The sequence below is a fragment of the Kogia breviceps genome, chromosome 18, assembly GCF_026419965.1.
Source record: "Kogia breviceps isolate mKogBre1 chromosome 18, mKogBre1 haplotype 1, whole genome shotgun sequence".
NCBI classification, from domain to species: Eukaryota; Metazoa; Chordata; class Mammalia; order Artiodactyla; family Physeteridae; genus Kogia; species Kogia breviceps.
The window spans coordinates 40,073,758-40,093,876 of NC_081327.1; the positions used below are offsets into that span (position 1 = coordinate 40,073,758).

The following is a 20,119-nucleotide window of genomic DNA, read 5'->3' on the forward strand; positions in this document are numbered from 1 at the left end:
ATTGTCTAGATTGTCAATATGCCCCTGAAATGCAGACCCCAGAACTGAACACGATATCCTGAATATATTCTGGCGTTCTTCCCTGTACATTACACTCCTGTTGCTTCCATGCATTTTAGAATTTAGACAGCCATGTCATCTTGACACATGGTAGGATTTTGCACATGTCCTAATATTCTGTACTAGTATAGTTAGGTTTTCAAAAAATTTAATTCTGGTAAAATACACATAACATCAAATTTACCATCTTAACCATTTAAAAATGTACAGTTCAGTGGCGTTCAGTACATTCACATTGTTGTGCACATTCACCACCACCCATCCACAGAACTCTTTTCACCCTGCAAAACTAAAACTCTATATCCATTAAATGATAACTCCCCAATCCCCCTCCCCCCAGCCCCTGGTAACCACCGTTCTACTTTCTGTCTCTATGGGTCTGACTACCCTAGGTACCTCAGATAAGTGTAACCATATTATACTTGTGCTTTTGTGACTGGCTTATTTCACTTAGCACAACGTCCTCAAGGCTCACCCATGTTGTAGCATGTGTCAGAATTTCCTTCCTTTTTAAGACTGGATAATATTCCACTGCATGTACATACCACATTTTGTTTATCCATTCATCTGTCAGTAGACACTTGGGTAGAGTCCACAGTTTAGCTACTGTGAACAATGCTGCTATGAACATGGGTGTACAAATGACAGGGTTTTTTAAAAAATTAATTAATTAATTGATTGATTGATTGATTGATTGATTTATGGCTGCCCTGGGTCTTCGTTGCTGTGTGTGAGCTTTCTTTTTAGTTGCAGCGAGCAGGGGCTACTCTTCATTGCAGTGCGCAGGCCTCTCATTGCGGTGGCTTCTCTTGTTACAGAGCATGGGCTCTAGGCACGTGGGCTTCAATAGTTGTGGCACGCAGGCTCAGTAGTTGTGACTCGCGGGCTCTAGAGCACAGGCTCAGTAGTTGTGGCGCACAGGCTTAGTTGCTCCACGGCATGTGGGATCTTCCCGGACCAGGGCTTGAACCCTGCATTGGCAGGCAGATTCTTAACTACTGTGCCACCAGGGAAGCCCTCAGGGTTTTTGTCAAGTGTTTTTACTTGTTCTGGAATTTTGTCTTCCTAATCCTATTAGAATCATCAAGCTATTCAGAAGCTTACAGATGGATGGAGCCAAGGTGGTTCCATCCAAGCTATTAAAAAATCTGTAATACTTTGCCTTGTAACTATATATTTTTTAAGTTTTAAATTATGCTTTCTATTTTTCAGTGCCAGGCTTCAAAAAGAGCCATTAGGGATTTCTACAGACAAACTTACTGCCTTGTAATAGTATCGTTACCCTGCAAGCCACACAAATGCAGTCAACTGATTTTCAGCCAAAGTATTAAATCAATTCAATGGGGAAAGAAAACTCTTTTTAAAAAATGGTGTTGTGGGCTTCCCTGGTGGCACAGTGGTTAATAAGCTGCCTGCCAATGCAGGGGACACAGGTTCGAGCCCTGGTCAGGAAAGATCCCACATGCCACGGAGCAACTAAGCCTGCGAGCCAAAACTACTGAAGCCTATGCACCTAGAGTCCATGCTCTGCAACAAGAGACACCACTGCAATGATAAGCCCGCACACCGCACAAAGAGTAGCCCCCGCTCACCGCAACTAAAGAAAGCCCACGCGCAGCAATGAAGACCCAACACAGCCAAAAATAAATAATTAATTTTTTAAAAATGGTGTTGGAACAATTAAATTTCCATATAGCAAACAAAAAACCTGACCCTTCCTTTCTCACTGTGTACACAAAAATTAATTCAAGATGAATCAAAGACCTAAATGTAAAATCCAGAACCATAAAGCTTCTAGAAAAACATATCAGAGAACATTTTCAAGGACATGGAATAGGTAAAGATTTCTTGGACAGGACACAAAAAGCATTAACCCATTGATAAAGTAGATTTCAAAATTTTAAAGAATTTCTGCTCATTAAAAGACTCCACTAAAAAAATAAACAGGTAAGCCACAGATTAGCAAAAAATATTTGCCGAACATATATGTAACAAAGGACTTGTATGCAGAAGAAATCCTACAAATCAACAATGCAAAAACGAACAACTTGATTTTTTTTAAATGTCAAAGGACTTTGATCGCTTCACACCAAAGATACAGGAAAGCCAATAAGCACATGAAAAGGCACTCTGTATCATTAGTTATCAGGGATATGCAAACTAAAACCTCGCAGAGATACTCAAGATAAGATACTCGCTAGAATGGCAAAGAAAAAAAAAAAGACTGACAATCCCAAAGTTTGGAGAGGATATGGAGCAAATAGAACTCTCATACATTGTTGGTGGCAGTGTAAAATAGTACAGTCGCTTTGGAAAACTGACATTTTCTTATAAAGTTAAACATATCAACTCAATGACACAGCAACTCCACTCATAGATATTTACCCAAGAAAATGAAAACATACGCCCACAAAAAACTTAGACAAAATGTTCTCAGCAGTCCTAATTCATCTTAGCCCCAAATTGGAAATAAACCCAAATGTTTATGAATAGGAGATGAGATAAACAAATTATGGTATAGGCATACAATGGAATACAGAAAAGCAGTAAAAATGAATGAACTACTAATAAATGCAACAACATGTGTGAATCTTAAAAACATTATGTTGAGTGAAAGATGCTAGGCACACACACCAAAAAAAACCCCCATACTGCAGGATTCCATTTATTTGAGGTACAGGAACAGGCAAACCTTACTTATTAATGACAGTAGTCAGAAGTGGTAGCGTGGTGGTTGGCAGGTTGGGGTGTGGGGCAGGGAGGTGTGGAACCGACCAGAAACGGGCACCAGGAAACGAATGATGGTGGAAATACTCTATATCTTGTGTTGCATTGTGGTTACATGGGGATATATTTGTCACAACTAATCAAACTGAATACTTAGCATCTGTTCATTTAATTGTATGCAAATTATACCTCAATTTTTAACTGCCATAAGTGGTGTCTGAGGGTATAGAACAACTTACTTGCACCCTGTGGATTTACGTCTATAATCAAATTAAATGGACATGTGTGAATTAAAAGTCTCTTCCCTTTAAAACAAAACAAAAACCGTGTAGGCATACTTTTGGTACCAATACAGTTGGCCCTCCATATCTACGCATCCTCAGATTCAACCAACCATGGATGTACGATATTTAAAAAAAAAAAAAAAATACCAGAATGTTCCAAAACATAAAACTAGAATTTGCTGCACACCAGTGACTATTTACATAGTTTTACATTGTATTAACAACTATTTACATAGCATTTACATTGTATTAGGTATTATAAGTAATCTAGAGATGATATAAAGCATATGAAAGGATGTATGTTATATGCCATTTTATATAAGGGACTTGAGCATGCACGGATTTTGGTTTACATAGGGTTCCTGGAACCACCCCATCCCGTGTGGGCGCGCGCACGCGCGCACACACACACACACACACACACACACACACACACACACGAGCGCACGCGTGCGATGACTGTATGGAGACAATGGCTGAAGCCAAGCTAAGGCCAATGATCTACTAAGTCTCGGCACTTGCTGAGGATCTGAAGATGGTGGCACTTTTCCCTAGCCAACGTCACACTGGATGAGCTGCTGAGCTGTGGGTGTTAGGCAAGTCCTCACCACTCAGGAACAACTCATACTAAGGAAGTGAGGGTTCAGAAAGGAGTTCTTCTCCGGTATCGCCGTAGGCAGGCGAAGTTAATGATGGCTATAAGTGAGAAATAATGTGTAACAGTTTGTGGTTGTAGCTGTACAGGTTGGGCAATAAGGTTAGCACACCACAAGGGTGGCTAGCTCAGCTCCCAACCCCCCACACCCCAGAACGAGCCCACAGCTGGAACTCCCCAACAGCAGCAGCCTTTGAGAGCTATGCACCCTTAGGGCACCCGTCCTCAGACTTTGCCAGACTTTGCCGCAGGCCTCTGGCCCCTCAGACACATTCCAAGGGGCCAGTATCAAGGGGCTTGTTTGGGAATTAGATTTTTCTGAGGATAAATTTTTTCAGTAATTGTATCTTAATATAAAATATGCTAAAATAAAGCACTGTGGCCAGTGATGAGGCCAGGACCCTAGTTATTGAGTTGGGCCCTCAATCCTCCCTCCCTCCCTCCTTCCCTCCTTCCTTCCTTCCTCCCTCCCTCCCTATTATTTATTTGTTTATTTGTTTGTTTATTGTGCCACGTGGTTTGCAGGATCTTAGTTCTCCAACCAGGGATTGAACCCGTGCCCTCCGTCCTAACCACTGGACCACCAGGGAATTCCCCAATCTATATATTTTTAAATTAATTTATTTTCATTTTTGGCTGCGTTGGGTCTTCGTTGCTGCACACAGGCTTTCTCTAGTTGTAGTGAGCAGGCGCTCCTCTTCATTGTGGTAGGCAGGCTTCTCATTGCAGTGGCTTCTCTTGTTGCAGAGCACAGGCTCTAGGCACGCAGGCTTCTGTAGTTGTGGCACGCGGGCTCAGTAGTTGTGGCTCGTGGGCTCTAGAGCACAGGCTCAGTAGTTGTGGCACACGGGCTTAGCTGCTCCACGGCATGTGCGATCTTCCCAGACCAGGGCTCGAACTCATGCCTCCTGCATTGGTAGGCGGATTCTGAACCACTATGACATCAGGAAAGTCCCCCAATCTATTTTTAAAACAGATTGTGACATTAGCTGTGTTTCCTCCTACCTCTCTGGTCATTTCTCTGCTAGTTTCTCCTGATAATGACTGTGGTAATAACCATTGCTCCTGGCTCATGACTGATGATCCTATTCGGTCTCATGGCTTTAAATACTATCTATTCTCTGACGACTCCCAAAGTTATCAACCAGGTCCTCTTCCTTGAGCTCCAGGCTAGTATAAACAACTGCCTATCTGATGTACATTTCGACTTGGTGTCCAGAACTAAACTCCTGATGTTTCTCCCCACCAAACTCTCTCTTCCCACAGTGGCTTCATCTCAGGAACTGGTACACAAATTTTCCAACTGTTCAAATCAAAACCTGGGAGTAGTCCTTGATCCTTCTTCTCTCACACTTCTCACCTGTTCCATAAAAACAAGTTTTGCTGGCTCTCTACCTTCAAAACACATACTGTATCCAAGCACTTCCTACTACTCTACTGCTTCCACCTTAGTTCAAGTCACTATCACCTCTTTCCAGTGCTACTACGACAGCCCACCTGGTCTCCCAGATTCTACCCTGCCCCTTCCCATACTGCATCCCCAATCTATTGTCAACAAAGCGCTGAGAGTGACGCAATTAAAATGTAAGTCAGATCAAGCCACTCCCCTGCCCGAAGGCACCACAAGCTTCCCATCTCTCTTAGAATAAAAGCCAAGGTTCTTCCCCTGACCTACAAAAGGCCCTACTTGATCTGTCTGCACCCTATCCTCTTTCTTACCTTATACCCAATTTCTCTTCCCTTGTTCACTCTGCTCCAGCCACACTGGTTCACTGCTGTATGTATCTCAAACATACCAGGTATGTCTCTGTCTCAGGGCCTTTGTGCTGGCAGTTTCCTCTACTGTACAGATGGTATCAATTTGGCCTACTCACTCCCTCACTTCCTTCAGGCCTCTACTCAAATGCTGTCTTATCAGAAACAGGTTTATGTTCCCATTGTTGGTCTCATCCTACCACCCCTGCGAGAGAGGATGCATGCTCCTTGAGGAAAGGGAATTTTTTGCCTGTTTTGTTCTGCTGTACCCCCAAGTTCCTAAACAAGGCCTGATATGTAGTGGGTGCTCAGGAAATATTTGCTGAAAAAAGTGAAAGATTTCAGACTTTGCTCCTGCATAGTTAATCAATAAACAAAGACATATATACTGAACTCATCAAAACTGTATATAATTTTACTGTATGATTTTGGGATATGTTCACAAATGTAATAAAGGGAGTACTTATATTGTTAATTAAATAGTCTGGGGCAGAATCTGGTTTAATGGTTTAGGAAAGAAAGCATCATATAACAGAATAGCTCTGTCTGCCAACTGGGATTAGGAAAATGAGCTGATGCTCTCAGTCTTAAGCTACAACTTGACCTGTCAAGAGGGGCCCTCACCCAGAACTGTCTCTCCAACTACCACCACTCCTCAACATGACACGACTCAAGCTTATCAGTTAGCTCAGACCCCTTATAGTCAAGTTTCCTCTCGCTAAGAGAAGCACACTGTAAATCAAGCCTTGGGACTTCCCCGGTGGCACAGTGGTTAAGAATCCGCCTGCCAATGCAGGGGACACGGGTTTGAGCCCTGGTCCGGGAAGATCCCACATGCTGTGGAACAACTAAGTCCATGAGCCACAACTACTTAAGCCCGCGCACCTAGAGCCCATGCTCCGAAACAAGAGAAGCCACTGCAATGAGAAGCCCGCGCAACACAACGAAGAGTAGCCCCCATTTGCCAGAACTAGAGAAAGCCCGTGTGCAGCAACAAAGACCCAATGCAGCCATAAATAAATAAGTAAGTAAATAAATAAATAATCAGTCAAGGCTTGCAGGACCACAGTGATCCAGCACTTAGGGGCTACTTTCAGTCGAATGCCAGCAAACAATCGTGAAGGGAAAGTAAGTGATAGCGGACTCAAGCAAGTGATACTGACTCAAACTTAACCAGTTCCTAAGGAACCACTCTGGCTGCAGTGAAGCCTTCCTGCCTCCACAGCCAGTCCATCCCTACAACCCATCAATTGGACATCTTAATGCCCCTTGAATTCATCCACTGCTCTGGTGCCCTGAACAGACATCGAGTGAGTCTCGATGGAAATGGACCTGACCATTTCCTTCCCCTGCCTCTAAGTGACCCTAAGATAAAGCCCAAATTCCTTCATGGGCTCTCCCCAGTGTGGGTTGGGCCTTTCCCCATCTCTCCACCTTACCACTTTCCCCTTTAAACTGCACTCAGCATGCTAGCAGCTACCAAATCTAACTCTTTCAGTCCTGCTCTGAGATTCTGGTCCAAACTGTTTGCTCTGCCTGAAACAATCTTTTCTTTTTCCCATTTCCTCAGGATAACTCCTTCTCAGATCTGCTAGGTCTCCAGTTAAACACCACTTGTTCAGAGAAGCTGTGCCTGAGCTTTGGCTTTCACAGTGCCCGTCACACTTCACTGGGATCTGTCATGATGTCAAGAGGTTGCCTATCTCACTCTTTGCTGTCACCAGGACAGAGCAGTGTCTGAAGCTGAGTAGGTGCTGCTGAGTAATGATTGAGGAATGAGCATATGAATGAATAAGTACAAGAACAGATGAATCAAGAAGTCAGGACAAAGCCTTTGTGGTAGCTGCACTGAATAGAAGGCAACAGTTTTTCCTGCTCAAGTTCTTCTTTTCCTTCCTATTTTTTTTTTAAGATTTAATTTTATTTATTTTTGGCTGCGTTGGGTCTTTGTTGATGCATGCCAGCTTTCTCTAGTTGTGGTGATCTGGGGCTACTCTTCGTTGCAGTGCGCAGGCTTCTCCTTGCAGTGGCTCCTCTTGTTGAGGAGCACGAGCTCTAGAAGCGCTGGCCTCAGTAGTTGTGGCACACGGGCTCAGTAGTTGTGTCCTATTTTTTTTTTTTTTTTTTTTTTTTTTTTTTACAGTATGCGGGCCTCTCGCTGTCGTGGCCTCTCCCGTCGCGGAGCACAGGCTCCGGACGCGCAGGCTCAGCGGCCACGGCTCACGGGCCCAGCCGCTTCGCGGCACGTGGGATCTTCCCGGACCGGGACACGAACCCGCGTCCCCTGCGTCGGCAGGCGGACTCCCAACCACTGCGCCACCAGGGAAGCCCCTCAGTAGTTGTGGTACACAGGCTTAGTTGCTCCACGGCATGTGGGATCTTCCCAGACCAGGGATCGAACCCGTGTCCCCTGCATTGGCAGGAGAATTTTTATCCACTGTGCCACCAGGGAAGTCCCTCCTTCCTATTTTAAATAAAATATGTTCTAAAATCTTGAAGAATATAAGCTTCTTTGTTGGTTTTTTTTTTTTGGCCACGCCACAGGGCTTGCGGGATCTTAGTTCCCTGCGCAGGGATTGAACCCAAGTCCCGGCAGTGAAAGCACCGAGTCCTAACCACTGGACCACCAGTGAATTCCCTGAATATAAGCTTCTCTGAATGATGCTCTAGAACTGATACGTGGAACATTACCATAGGAGGGGGGTGCCATGACATAACATCCAGTTGCAAAGCGATCTATAACATAAGAGCATAATTCTTGAGCATGGTAAAGGAGATAAAATTAAAATGTAAAGGTCAATTTTAAGCTCAATCCTCCTTTTGCAAAACCCAGGAAACTGGTGGGGAAATAAGTAGCCTTCCATGTGGCCTTCAACATCAGTCATGTCCAAGAACTAATTAGGAAGGTATGTCTAACTGTCCCGCAGCCCTCATTTGGGTCTCCCAACACCTGGAATTGAGCCACTGTGGTAGACAGGCTGTCACTGCGTGGACAGCAGAGCTGGACCCAAGAGGGAAGACAACCACGCCTCATCACCCGAGCCTGAGCAGGAACCAGGGGAAGTATGCAGCTTGAGTTCTGAACTGCATGTTCATAGCAGAGGGACTACCTGCAGTTCAGTTAGAGCTCCCCATGAACCAGCTTGTACTTATAGTCTGAAAGGGTAACACTGCTTTCTGCAGGACTGCTTTCGGATAAATGTGAAAGTGTTTCTTCACCTACATGTATGTTTCCATTGGAAAATAAAAGCCAAAGAAAACAAACAGGTATTGAGTTTTACACATGAGTTATGACAAATACTTTGGTCCCTGGGTTTCAATGATCCAAAGGCTCTGTGGGAAGGTTTAGTTGTTCTATGATTTGTTTAAGTGTCTTACACTGACTCAATGACATAGAGATCGCTGCCTTCTCACTGACAGCAAAAACACAAACAGGACCAAGGAAAGAAATGCTATTCCCCCATTTCTACAAGCTGACACGGAGGTAAACTGTTAGGCAACCACCAGAGAGCAGGAGAGCATACGCAGCCCTAGCCAAAGATGCCAGTTCCCCATCTCTGCACTCCCCTCCACACAGTGTCCTAGGAGGGACACTAATGAAAGGCCTAATGACCTGTCTAATGAGGTGTAACTACACAATGTACAAAAGGGTCAGCTAAATTGGGTCATAAAGGAGAAGTAAATTTAACACCCACAGAGGTATCTGGATAATTATTAGATCTGAAAGTTAGTTTCAGCTGATGATTACAGTAAGAAAAAGTACTTATCTACCAGCTGTATTAATTCTTTATTGCTTTTGAAAGTCTGGCAATAACAAGATTATTTTTTCAAAGATTGCCTTAATGAGTTCTAGACTGACATCAACTTGAAAATTCCATCCTCAGCCCTACTCTCTCACAGAGCAATTTTATCTAATCCTTCAACTTCACTCTGACCTCCACACAAACATTCTTAACTGGCTCTATACTTCTAAGTGTCTATTGGAAATCCCACCCAAGAGACCTACCAGCTTCTCCCAACCCCAAATCATCTTTCCTCTCCTTCTCCTGTGCTCCCTCACTCCACTTAATGGTACAACATCCAGTCACCATAGTTCTTTCCTCATTCATTCCCTAATATTTGTAAGGGCAACAATGAGTCAGGCATTATGCCAAAAGGTGGGGCACAGAGCAGTGATCCAGACAGGTCAGGTTCCTGGATCTTAGTTTCCATTTCTTGCTACACCCACTGCTGAATACCAAGGAATAATTTGACAGAGGAACACGATGAGTGGCAGGCATGTGACAAAGACTCTGCCTTTGCTGAGGTAAAGCACACTTGGCTGTGATGCATGTGAAGTAGCCAACCCTAGAGTGAGGTGTATTACATACTTTGGTTTTACCTGTAATCCCAAGAAGAGGATGAGTTTTTAATTATAATAATAAAACATTTTTCAATGTGCAAACCTAATTTACTAAGGTTTTCTTTGCGTTTTCCACCTTCTATATGGATACAAGCACCCTGTCGCTGTGAAAATGGCTATTTCTATGGCAGCAAGAGACACTTTAGAGAATTACCTATCTGCCTTCCTTCAGATTTTTTGGGTGTAGGATGTTCTTAGGGCACCCCAGAACACAACAACCCTGACCAGTGTTCTCTAACTCCGTTATATGGCCTCTGGTCACCAGGAAGGTTGAGTAGTTCTCCAGTGACTGGACATGCCTGGTGCCCTTCACAAACATCTCGACTTGTATGCAGAAAACTGCTTACCAACTAGGTCATGATCATGCTCAGCTGTGTTAAACCTGAGATGTAAAATAATCTAATCTCAGGACAGTCTTTGCCATAACACCCCCTTTTTCCTGTTTTCCTTTTGGTTAATGTGTAATGAAGGAGGCCGGTTATAAAATATAGGATGTATATGGGATATGCCCACCTGAAAATAGCCATTCATTTTAGTATTTTCTGAGCATTGTTTAAATGATGCTCAATGTCTTACCTCACTGTTGAGACACTAAGTTCTTTCAGGACCAAGACTGTATTAAGGAGATAACCGGTCCCTGAAACTTAACACTTCAAGGTATTTATTTGGTAACACTCCTATAATAATTTGGAAATTACTTGAAGGCATTTAAATGTTCTTTGGACAACAACCTTAGCATATCAGGAATATTAAGCAGTGAAGGAATGAGAAACAAAGACAATAATTTTAAAAGAATAACCACTATAAGGAGCAAGCCTTCGGTTGGGGGAACCAAAACAGCCGTTTAAGCACAATGATTTAGTTCCGAAAATAAGATCAGATAAGAAATACTATGTTCAATCATATCCCCCATTGCTTCAAAAAGCAAGCTATGGGGCTTCCCTGGTGGCGCAGTGGTTGAGAATCCGCCTGCTGATGCAGGGAACACGGGTTCGTGTCCCGGTCCGGGAAGATCCCACATGCCGCAGAGCGGCTGGGCCCGTGAGCCACGGCCACTGAGCCTGCGCGTCCGGAGCCTGTGCTCTGCAACGGGAGAGGCCACAGCAGTGAGAGGCCCTAGTACCACAAAAAAAAAAAAAAAAAAAAAGCAAGCTATGTCCCCTTAGCACCTGGCACAGGAATATGAGTGCAAAAGGCTGAAAAGTAACAGGAAGTACAGCTGATCTCTCTACCATCCCCCATTTCCCTGACAATGAGAGGATACCTGGATGACAAATACACATCTCACAGGCTACCAGAGCCACCCCCAGAGAGGCCCCTCTGAGATGATAACCATTTCCTAGCAGGAACCACCACGGAGCTGCAGAAACCATTAACCACATGGAACATCCAAAAATGTGCTTTGAGATGCTGTAATACAAAACCATCCATCAACAAGCACCAAAAGAGACCCTAAGGGTCAAAACTATTCATCAACGGGCACCAAAAGAAACAGCAGTCTTAGAAAGCAGCATAAGATCTGTACAGTCACCTTTCAAATACATACATGTAAACTCATTATCCTAGGTAACTGCACTACTGTTTGGTTCATGACACCTGAGTTAGGAAACAGTGCTGCCCCGTCCCTGCTGCCACCGTTCTCCCTCCACCACTTTTAATACAGTCAGAGAGCAAGAAGGGGTGAAGGCTTGCAGAGAGAAAACAAGTTCAGTATCATTCTTTACACAAGCAAGAAACTTTCAGGAGGGGTTTGTTGGTTTGTTTGTTTTAATAGTTACTCATTATAGAAAATTACTATGTGTTCTTTTTATGTTCCTTCTGGCTAAGTTTTTATATCTGTTTGATGTACTTGTAATCAAACTGTATTCACAACTTTGTATCCTGATTTTTTTCACTTCTATTTTGACATATGCATTTTTCATGTTGTCACAGACAGTTTTTAAGGGTTACGTGGTATTTTACTGACTACATGAACCAGCTTTTCCTTTCTCTAGTGTTAGGCACCTATGTCATTTTCCAATTTTCTGTTATAACCATTATACAGGTTAAGAAATTATGGCCCAGAAATTACATGATTTGCCTAACATTATCATTCTAAGCAAAATTAATCGTGAAAGTAAATCATAAAGATTTTGAGGTTGTAAAGTGATATGGTAAATCTCAAAGCCAAGTAGAAGCATCTCCAGCTGTATTTTGGGATTATCTATTCTCATGAGAAATTGAGAGCTGACGGTTTGAGAAGAGCAGAGTTTTCCCAGGCCAGAACGGAAGACTGTGCTCAGTACTTAGTTCCCATTCCTCAAAGCCTTCGTTCCTAATCTTTCATAGTAGAAGACAGATAGGAGCCATTACAGAAGCAGCTTCTGGGAATGGCTCTGAGAGGTGGGGGGGAGACTGAGGTATCCCCATAGCAATTCCTGGCAATCCTGGTTCACAAAGAGTGTGCCATTTTGTTACTGGCAACCTTGAAAACTGACAGTACCTAGGACAAAGGCACCACTTGCAATTCCCCTTCTAAGAGCAGGAACTAAAGAACACGTGTTAAGGGTAGGGTTTCAGTGTATTTAAGTAATGCAGGAACATTCACCTCTTCCTTCTTAATGTTTAATCCTATTTTCTAAGTGTTCATTCCCATCATCATGAAAAAGAAATATTTACTCCATTTCTCATTTCCTTTGTCTGGGTTTAAAGACATGGTACTTTAATGAGCTCATTCCTGACCTAATGGCTAATTCATAAGTGAATGTTAGTGTGCTGGGAAGTCTTACTGTTTTCATGTTTTTCTCAGTATCTTTTATCATTCCGATTTTCATGAGCCCAAACTTATTTCAACTATCTTTCATTCCCCACTCTTAAAAACACCTGGCATCTAAATTTTCAAGTAATTTGGACTTTTAGGCTGTCCTGAAGTTTACTAATACAAAGCTGCTTTTATTTGTATGTAAGAAAAATAATGTCCTATTACTATACTGTAAACGAATTCTCAAATACAGCAAAATAACCAATTTTTTTCTAGACACTGTCCAATTCTAACAGTGGATTTAGCCTAGAATTGGACCTCCTATTATAAAAACACACAAGTGACTTGTTAGGCATTAGAAGGGCTCTTCTGCTTCTAAGTGAGTGGTCGCTGATTCCCGTGTTTTCCGAACACCAACTCTGTATTACAACTTCCTACATGAGATCACACTGTGTCCCCATTTTATTTCTCCTCTTATTGTATAACTAGAAAAGCAGTTCAGTGAAAGTAAATCCTGCTAGCATTACTGGTTTATCTGGTAAGTTGGCCTGTTAAATACTGTTGATTACTTTACTACAGGCCAGGTTTGATAACTGCCCTCAGCTGTCCCAGAAAATGGAATGGATGTTAAGTAATTATTTGTCAAAGGTTTCATTGCCTTAGCAATGAAGAAACACTTTGAGAGTGTGCACATCTTTCTCCCCTGAAAACAAATGTCCTTCTGATTAGAGGGGCTAAAATAATGCACACAAATCCACGGGGCACACTCACCACATTTAAGCATTATGTTCTCCAAATGCTCATTCAAGGAAGTATTTGCACTGACATTCAAAGCCCCCTCCCACCCCCTACCCAGTGCCACAGATGGTAATTGCTCCCTTCCATCTACTTTGATTTTGGCCTACTTGTCTGTCTTCTACCTGGGCCAACGCTAAAGTAATGAGGGTTTCTACACAGAATACAATAATTTTCATAAAGCTTTTCTGACAGGATTTGGTTAACAGTGCCAACGTTCCCCCACAGATTACGTATCCTTCTGATAATACCCCATTATTTCTTGAGGTATTTATACAAATATTTCCAGAGATGGCAGAAAAGTCAATAAAATGCAAAGACGCAATAGCCATAGTTATGGACAAAGGAAGAACAAAGCTTTCTTCCTTAAACTAATTTTACCTATTAACATTATCATACTTTCAATGCATCTTCTCATCACTCTGAGGGGTTTTAAAAAAAAAAACAAACCCTGCGGCAAAGTCAAATACACAGTGAAAATTAGTTTTATCAAGCTAGCAAAAAACTGACTTCGATGATTAGAATCAGGGACCATCTTTTAAAAATCACACACTTCTTTTCCCCATATTACAAACATTTATGTCTTTTGGGGGAGTACTTTTTTTTCATTGCTAATCCTACTACTAATGGGTTCTAGTATTACTATAGAAATCACATATTTGAATTTTCCCAACAAATAAAAATAACAGATCAGATCCAGACCAGTCATTCCATAGGAAAGGTAGAGAACAACCAGGTGATAAGAGAAAGTCTCTCACAATAGAATCTTCAGCTGTAAAATGGTGGGGCTGGGGTGGGTGTCTACCAATAGTACTGTCTGCTGAAATTTTTCAACTCTTGGTACAGATAAATTCTCTAAACTCCTAGTCCAAAAGCACTAACTTTTTCACATTTTCTGTAAAATGGATGGCCTTAACACTCTTGTTCCCTGGTGTAGCTTTTCAGAAGGAAATGAGTTTCCTTATCAAGGATGTATCTAGGGGCTTCCCTGGTGGCGCAGTGGTTGAGAATCCGCCTGCCAATGCAGGGGACACGGGTTCGATCCCTGGTCCCGAAAGATCCCACATGCTGTGGAGCAACTAAGCCCGTGCGCCACAACTACGGAAGCCTGTGCGCCTAGAGCCCGTGCTCCGCAACAAGAGAAGCCACCGCAATGAGAAGCCCGCCTACCACAACGAAGAGGAGCCCCTGCTCTCTGCAACTAGAGAAAGGCCGTGCCCAGCAATGAAGACCCAACGGCAGCCAAAAATAAATGAATAAGAATGTATCTAGATTTCCTGACTACCATCTTCTCCATATCTCTCCACATCACAATAATGCATTAAGTGTCTTTTCTAATTTAAACAGTTGTTCTGTTCACCTGAAGGTCACAGACTCAGGGCTCTTCCTTCTGAGACCTCTGTGCCCCATAGCTTACAAAGGTCCTCTGTGCCCTGTGCGACCAGTTCTGGATACTAAAAGTCACCTACTTCCTTCCTCGTGTGTCTTGCCCTCAGCATGACACTGTGGGAACAATGAACATAAATAAGGTTTATAACCTTCCTTGGTGTCTATCCAAGGCAGCTTTAAACTTTTCTACTCCTTCCTGTCTTGTTCTTTAGATGCTGCTGTAAACTCTTCACACCACCATTCACAAGTCCTGATCTCCCGGCCCCCTCTTCCTCCCTCACCATTCATCTGATAATGCCCTGAGAATACTTCACCTCACCTTTTGTCTTCGCAAGTCCATCTGCTTCCTTCTTGAGCTTCAAAGGTAGGCCAGGCCCAGGGAGATCTGGCCAGTGGACACTCTGGGACTGGCAGAGCCACCGCACCTTCTGGAGTGTCCCTTCTCCCACCTGCCACCTGAACGCTCTTTTCTTAGAGATTCATCCCCCCAAAGTACCATCTCATTCTGAAAGACGATGGACCACCTACCCCACGAGCCCTTTGTCTGAGGTTCCCATACCTCACATTCTTATCCACAAAGCGTCGGTCCTCACACAGGTAGGGGGGTCTGCTCGGCACAGGGCGGGGGAGCCTAGGTTTTCGCGTCCAGTAAAGGGATAGGTTATGGCCGAGGTCCTTCCAGGAGCCAAAATTCTAAAATTCTACGACCGAACTTGCAGGTCCTATTTCTGAGGCAGGAGGACGAACTCTGGGGCGACCCCCGAACTCCGAGCCCGCGCTGGCTGTTAGAACGGCCCCCTCCAGCCCCAGCTCTGCGTATCCCCGCCTCCGACCTCGGGCGCCGGGCCGCGGCGGAGGCCCGGCAGGCGCCCGCTCGCCGCCGCGCCATGCCCTTCTTCATCCTCACCCGCCGTCGCCGGCCGCCTCTCACCTGGCAAGCTGGCATGCCCCGCCCTGCGCCGCACCGGAGACCAAGGGTCTGGACGGGTCTCGGCGGCCACCAGCCCTCCTTGAGGGAGGCTGGCGGGGACCCACGGGCCCCGGAATCTAGCGCGCCGCCACCGGGAACGCGCCGCCTGGTTTCTAAGGAACCGGGGTCTGGAAAGGGAGGGGCGGGACGGCGGGAGGTCTGCGCATGCTTCCTGACGGGGGTGGACCAGCGCAGGGAGGGGCCGTGGCCGAGAGCTGCGCATGCTCGCTGGTTGGGGCGGAGGTTAAGCGGTCTGGCTGGAAGCCCTGGTCATTCGTTTCCGGCGGTGGAGGCGGCAGACAGAGAGGTTTCCCAGCCTAGGCTTCTTTCCGGTCCGTCGCCCGGCAGCAAGAGCGAGGAGGTTCTGAGTAGTGTGGTGGGCTTTGGTTGTCCCAGAAAAAAGGAAGGTCTGCTGCTGGGTAACGACGTATCTTTGCAGAACGACAGTTCTCTTGAATTCGCCGGACTTCGCGGCTTTCTGACTCCTAATGACTCGCTTTTGCGTGCCTGTCTGGGGTCCTCTTCTGGACGTTCTTTGGTTGTTCCTTACATGTCAGTGCTTTTCAAGACTGTGACCTCAGTCCTCCCGATCTCTTTACTGGAACCTATTTCCCCCCAAATAAATACCACTTTGTAACGAGACTACCCTTTGTTTCACCAAACTGTCCGCTAGAGCAGCGAAATAAACCTGTAAGCCTTAGTGTAAAACAGGCTATGTTGGAAATGTGTCTGGAGGGAAATGAATTTACTGTCGCTTTATTTATGGAACCAGGACGTTTGTGCTTAATCGAATACTCCACTCTTCCCTCTACACTAGCTTTTCCCTGAGAGTCCTGTAAAATGCCCCTGAGGGAAGCATTCTGTAGTAATATAAGTTTGGAAAATGCTGGGTTAAGCTACACATTTTTTTTTTTTTTGGTACGCGGGCCTCTCACTGCTGTGGCCTCTCCCGTTGCGGAGCACAGGCTCCGGACGCGCAGGCTCAACGGCCATGGCTCACGGGCCCAGCCGCTCCGCGGCATGTGGGATCCTCCCGGACCGGGGCACGAACCCGTGTCCCCTGCATCGGCAGGCGGACTCTCAACCACTGCGCCACCAGAGAAGCCCAAGCTACACATCTTAACACAGGATTTTTTAGAGCTTTCAATTAGTGGGTGATGTTCACTGTGAGCATCCATGACAGTTTTCATTATTTACTGGGTCACAGAACCCTTTTCCAGTCCCAGGAAACATATCTCTCTGAGAAAGATTTATATGCTCTCCAGCAAACCTCCTCACTCCCAGTAACTTTTAGCCACCACCTTCTGTTCCCTGTATTATCTTGTGGATAATATATCCCTATATTATCCATCCTTTCACCCCAACAAAAAGCCTGCAGTTGCCTTGTCTCTTGCTACCCCGATCTCCCTCACATCTGGTCACTCATCCTGTGGTGCTAACATCCCCTAAATATTTCTCAAACCCACCTTCTTGTGTTTGGCCTTGTCCTTCTAGACGGCTTCTTTGCTTCTAGTCTTGTCTCCAGGTGGACAGCAGCATAATCTATTTTATGCCTCCTCTGCATAAAACCCTGGTGCCTTGGGAGCAGAGGAGGCAGCTTGAGGCAGGAGCAGGCCGGTCACACTAGGGAGCATCCTCATGGAGGCAGGGTGGTCATTTGTACTGTGTCCCTAGGTGCCAAGCCCTGCCCTATGCATGCTGTAATCCTCTGTCACCATGGGGAAGCAGTATTAACATGTTAAGAAGTGGGGAAAATGAAGCTGAGAAAGGTTAATTTTCTGGGGGCACCCCAACTAGGATTTTGAGCATGAGCTCTTTTTCCTCAGACTGAAAGGAAGCTAACCTTAATACCCCTCAGAAGAGTTCTGACCAGTGTTTGGAGCGAGCGTATTTAGAATGCATTAAAATCTTACTTTGAGGAGAAGAGGTCCTATGGCCCACCTTTTTGTATTTGCTACTTTTTCTTTGTCTCAGATGAAAGCTGTTTCGTGGGAGAGAATCAAAGCTTTAAGTATCTATGCTCTTTGGGGTCTTGCAAAAGTCTTGAGAATCCTTGAGACACCAGGGGCCTAGGCGCTCGACTAGTAGACTGGGAAGGGGCCAAGCCCTCCAGGATGGCTGTGCCACACTAAGGGTGCCAATCCCAGTAAGACTCACGACAGAGACCAGACACTCGTGACTACTCATGGAAGTGTATTTTAATAAAAATAATTCTGTCAAAATACAACAGGAGTTTTTTCATCTCTCAAGTACAATTTAATAGGATGTTTTGTGTTAGAATTCTCTCTAAACCCTCCCACACCCACAAGTTTCATGCTAATGCCAAGTATCAACTTGCGAGGACAAAGGCAGAACCAGTGTGCACAATGTGGAGGACGTCTGTGTCGGCTGTAGTTACTAATGGAGGAAAACCCAATGCAAAGAGGCGGTGCCTGAGACAGCCAGAGTCCACAATCTGGCCACAGGTCCGTGTGCACGGGGCTGGTGGTCAAGTAGGGCTCTCCTGCCCAGCTGCCACACGGTGTGCATACCTGAGTTGTGAGCGACCAAAGGAACTTTCAGCTCTGACAGGTCTCTGCCTCATCTTTGTGCTTGCTTAAGGGGTAGGAAGGTGCTGGGAGGCTGGGCAGTCCCCGCTTCTCCATCTCTTGGTGTCCTGTTCTGCCGGCCAACACCCAGCCACAGACCCATGTAGGTGAGGAATAGGGGTTCTGGCTTTCTTTGCGTGTCCGCCAGTTTCTGCTCTGGAAGGAGCGACCAATTGGTGAAGCAAGAGGAAAAGGTAAGTAGGGAAGGCTGCTCCCCCAGGGCTGAACAACCCAACAGAGCCAGGTCTTCTTCCTGCCTCCTTGGTTCAAGTTCAGCTCTTCACCGGGACTCCTCCCAGGTGCCTTCCCCACTCTCGGCTCCCGGAAGTAGGCTGGCAGGACTGGGTGTGCATAAGGGGCTCCTCGGGCTGGCAGGCAGGCCTGGACTATCAGCAAGACAGTGGGCTCAAGCAGCTTGAGTTTGGTCCTCTCCACGGCTTGTGGGGCAAAGGCTTATGTCCCAAAGGTATGCTGTCCAACTGGGACAGAAAGCCCCTCTGGAGAGGAACAGAGTAAACAACTTGGACTCAGCTGAAACAGTGAGATAAGGCACAGAAAATGGGGAGGTGGCCATGGGTACTGAGTGCGAGGCAGGCGGACACCCAACCCCAAGCAGCACACAGCTGTCCTGAGCCCTCCTGGGCCGCTCAGCCGCTCTACAACCCAAGCCCAGGCACCCATCCCCATCCCTGACACACCCCTGAAGGTACCAGCTGCGCAGACACTGCTGGAGGCCTCGCCAGCCTAACCCCTCACCCGCCATTCAGCTTTAGGACTAAACAGTGTTGTCCAATCCTCAGGGATGAGGTTAGTCCCAGTTCTGCCCTAATTTGTTGTGTGACTTTGGCCAAGTCACTTAATCTCCTGGGCCTGTTTCCTTATCTATAAAAGGAGAGGATTGTTGGAGTAGACGTTCTCTGAACTTCATTCCAGTTGCAAAAGCCTCTGGTTTTAATTCCCACTCCTGCTTGCTTCTGACCATTTTAAGAGCCTGATGTTTCCAACTTATTGGTTTGGGAGCTAGGCATCCCCAGGTTTGCACAGGATGAATTTCCTTTACAGACAGGACAACACCCCCCTGATGGGTTGCGGTCTCCAGGATGCCAGCTGGGGCCCTAGTAGGGACCAAGAAAAAAGCAGCAGCCTACAGGATCATGTCCCAGGGCAGAATTCTGGGAGAGCACAGGGCCACTGGACCCATCACCAGCAGTTAGTCCAACTCAATCATTTCTCTTGTTGTCCAGCTGTAGGCCCAGCGAGTCCTGGTGGGCACTGAATATCTCAGGCCACACCAACCATTCCTGAATCCACTGATGGAGAGCAGGAGCTTGGCCAGCCCAGATCCAGGCAGGGACTGGAAGCTCGACTTCTGACCTTGCCCCTTTGCAGGGGGCTGCTTGGGCACTCCCTCCCACTGCGAGGCCGATGGGGAAATCCCAGCCCATCCTGGTGCTCCTCTGGGAGGCCTTGTCCCTTTCTTCCTCCTGGGCAGTCTGTCCTCTCCACAGATGGCCGGCCTAAGTCCTGGCAGCATCGTAACCCTTCCTCTCCTGATTCCCTGATGGCAGTACCAGGACTGTTTTTGACCCACTAGCTGTGAGGATCCGTCTGACATAGACAGACGGGACATTTGTAAAGCCCATGAGGTCCTTTCCTCTGACCAGCAAATATTCTTAACAGTCTTTCCTAAGATTGGCCGGGGCCAAACTGCAAAGGAGCTGCCTGGCACAGCTACAGTGAGGCCTGGCCTAGGG

General features: G+C 45.7%; 1 protein-coding gene across 5 annotated transcripts in view; it reads right to left on the minus strand.

Moving 5' to 3' along the window:
* Positions 1-15,926, minus strand: part of GFOD2 (Gfo/Idh/MocA-like oxidoreductase domain containing 2) — a 39,263-nt gene extending 23,337 nt beyond the window's left edge. For 2 of the 5 annotated variants that reach the window (XM_067018593.1, XM_067018590.1), the window contains exon 1: positions 15,739-15,926. The gene's annotated coding sequence lies outside the window, so the exon portion shown is untranslated. Of the gene's footprint in view, positions 1-15,126; positions 15,332-15,366; positions 15,591-15,738 lie in introns of those variants that run through there. The other 3 variants (XM_067018594.1, XM_067018592.1, XM_067018591.1) reach the window with 3 other exon arrangements.
* Positions 15,927-20,119: the final 4,193 nt, after the last annotated feature.